General features: G+C 40.6%; 1 protein-coding gene across 1 annotated transcript in view; it reads right to left on the bottom strand.

The window, feature by feature from the left end:
- The window catches only part of plxna2 (plexin A2), a 173,056-nt gene extending 170,169 nt beyond the window's left edge, over positions 1–2,887 (bottom strand). Inside the window, exon 1 of the mRNA XM_008319093.3 lies at positions 1,782–2,887. The gene's annotated coding sequence lies outside the window, so the exon portion shown is untranslated. The remainder of the gene's footprint in view (positions 1–1,781) is intronic.
- Positions 2,888–3,419: the final 532 nt, after the last annotated feature.

Below are 3,419 nucleotides of genomic sequence, written 5' to 3'. Positions count from 1 at the left end.
CGCATTCTGGTTTAGTGGTTCTGACCCACTGATGTTGGTGTTTCTTCTCTTCAAAGCCAGTAGTTCAAAGTGATTATTTCAGTAGAAATGCTCAGGAAATATTATATTGACTAAAAGTGTCTCACTTTAAGCTATAATTAGGAATAATAATTTGGCTTAAAGCTAAAGGCTGTGAGGAAAATTAATAAAAAACATTTCTCTTGTTTGGTCTTGTCTTTAAGGAAGCGGTGAAAAAATGGTTTGGAGGAGGTTAACAAAGGGTCATACATTTAAGCAGAACAAATAGCTGTGTATTAAACAGGTTACTGTGTAAACAGAGGACGTGATCGTCCAGCACACGGACAGTGTCCTTCTTCTTAATCTTGAGATAATGATGTGATAATCAAACCACTGCTGAATAGAAACCTCTGTCCGCGCTTCAGGGTCAAACTCCCATTTCACTCTGGGAACGATATTAAATTGATGATGTGAGGAGGTCGGGTTAGAGATGCCAAAATAAAAAAAGTGACTTCAACAAAAAGCAGCACGTTTTGATTGCACAAACGAGAGAATAAATATGATGCCCATCCACTGTGGCAGATGTAAGTTATTTTCATGCAAATGTAAAGCGATTCTGCACTTAGGACGGACATTTGTTTTCTTTACAGCCATTGTCAGTGCTGTTTGCCAGAATGGTGTCTGACAGCGGGTAAAGATTTGTGTGTGCATCTGCTACAGTGGACAGATGAGACCTGGAGTCCCCTGATCCTAAATTGAAGCATGTAGACAACAATATGGTCCTTTCTTTTCAGACTATTTCTTTACCAAGACAGAAAATCACAATTAAAAAAAAACTATTGTGTTTCAGGTCGCAGTGTCATATTTACTAGCACCGCAGAGCCAGGAATTAGATTCTAATTACCCGACTGAGGTTCACCTGTTGCACTGACACACAGGTACAAGTCATTAGCCTCCTACAGTAGCTGCCTCCACATCACAGCTATGACACTTTCATCAACTAGTTCTAGGGAAACATTCCTCCGCATTTTCAGCTGAATGTCAAGGTCATCAACACAACAGACGTGCCTTTTGTTGACAGAAACTCAACAATTCAAGTGACTTCCTTAAATACAGTTGAATGTGACACTGGACTAAACCCGTGTCATTTTTGCAGAGCAGGCAATTAAGAAATATTATGATGATAAACAACAAGAAACTGAAATTTGATGACAGAGAGGATGAAGATCAGGAAGTCAGTCATGATAAGGACATGCTATCATTGGTGCATTCACTGTAAAACTGTATATAATTATGAGAATCAGAATAGGAAATACTTGATTGATCCTTGAGGGGAGACTGTTGGTTATAGACGCCATTACTCAAGAAAGGCAAGAAGAAGAAATTTGAACTCAATGATTTAAAAAAAAAAGGTTAAAATAAGACCAAATCATTACTACAGGCAGATGGAGCCCCAAGAGTACAACGTGAAGCATAGCGGATTTTAAAATATACTTAATATTCAAAAATATAACATAATACAATAATATAACAGCTATGATGCATTTAAGTGTTAGGCTAAACTGTAATTGACTACTGAAGCAGGCAGAGACCTGAGACCTGACCGGGGTCTGCAGCCGAGAATAAAACTGTCTTTCTTCACTTGGTTCTCCCCGCAGACATCAGTCCTCCTGTGAAGACAGTGGCTGCTGTCTGCTCTGCAGCCCATGTGACATTCATGTGGAGTCCAAAGAGACATTTTCACAGCGCCAAAAGTAAATGAGAAAAAGAAACGCTTCACTCACCTATTTGTGTAAAGTGAGTCTCCTGGGTATTTAATCCCTCCGGCTTGTCTGACGGCTTCTGGGTCTGAACTGATGCGCTGGACTCGCATCCAAAAAACCAAAAATGTTCCACAAACGCTAGGTCGGAACTGTGTGTCTCCCTGTGCGGGGACGGTTCGACAATGTTGCCTTCACCGTTTCTTCCAATCCTGTAAGAAGAAAAAAATGTCTGTGCGTCTCCAACAGCCGGCGTCCTTCCTCACTTCATTCATTTATTCATTCATGTCAGAACCTCCGTGTGCGCGACTGACGGCCAATTCTGTGTGTAAACTTGGCAGCAGCAGCGGCAGCGGCGGCGGCGTCTCCAATGACCTCTCGATATGACTTTACTACAGCGTGTCAGTGGACACACACATTCCTTCGGTTCGGTCCTCTGTTCTGCTCACCGGTCTGGTCCAGGCTGTGGTCGGAGTTGTCATGGTAGACTGGCCGGAATGGTGTGTGTTCAGCTCCGCTCTATCCCGGTCTGTCTCCGCGCTCTGTCACAGACTGCCACAGATGAGCGGCACCATCAACGTACAGTAGGTGTGCGTGTGTGTATGTGTGCCTGCCGGCACACTGCGCATTTAAACCCAGCCCCCTCACACTCCGGCATATTACGGTGTTAACCGTTACTGCTCGGAGGAAAACTGAGAACAAATACGTCACTATCGTTTTTTTTAATCAATAAACAAATAAAAAAAGGAACGCGAGTCGAAATCTTCCTCTAGAGCCAACAGAATCATTTTACTGTAGCCTCGTTTCACCTCGGACAAAATATCAGGTTGCTTCGCGTTCCTTTTTCTTTTTTTTTATTAATATCCAAAAGTATTTACTTAATGACGACTTGCTAAGCTATGCTAATTATAGCAGAGAGAAGACAAGCAAAGGGGCTGAAATATTACATTTTGGAGAACAGTCCAAGGAGAATGATTTTAAGAAGTATCTTCTGATTTAACTCACCTAAATAAATAGTCTTGAAAAAAAGGTTTCATGTTTTTAGAACCAAACTATGAAAAACGACGACTTCGTTGTCGGACAAAAGTATTGCAATAATATACAGTACATAGTTTCTGTCAGTCCAGCAGACCTTTGAACTCGTCCGGTTTGCCCAAGTACAGATCTGTTTCTGTTAGAACACTGCCATCTATAGGCGAATCTCATAACTGCTTCCTATTAGATCCGTCTGCTTTTCTCTCTATTTTCTGTGGAACTTTTGTCATACTTTAGCTAAAAACAACCAAAAAAACACTTTCTATTTACATATTTAGTCTTCAGGATATTTTCCAGTATTTTCATATAAATTACAAACCAGAATTGTATCACTATCTGTCAAAATGAGGAACTTTAAACCCCTCATTTATTTTCCGTGGTAGTTTAAAAGAAATGGAAGAATATGAAGTAGAACCGGGAGTAGAAGAAGAAATCATCCCTTAAGGGAAATTCACCCATTACAGCAGCACCAGAACAACAGAAAGTCACTCAATACTAATTATTTTTGTTTTGTTTTTCTTTTCAAAACTAAAAAGAAAGCAAATGGATTTCAGTCCAAGGAAGAGGCAAAGAAGCAGATTGTGATCTGGTGCCATTGACATCCCAAAGTATTCTGTGAAGAAGAAA

The sequence above is a fragment of the Cynoglossus semilaevis genome, chromosome 10 (genome assembly GCF_000523025.1).
Source record: "Cynoglossus semilaevis isolate Cse_v1.0 chromosome 10, Cse_v1.0, whole genome shotgun sequence".
Taxonomy (NCBI): domain Eukaryota; kingdom Metazoa; phylum Chordata; class Actinopteri; order Pleuronectiformes; family Cynoglossidae; genus Cynoglossus; species Cynoglossus semilaevis.
The sequence above is the reverse complement of the archived record's forward strand: the minus strand, read 5'-3'. Positions and strand labels throughout refer to the sequence as shown.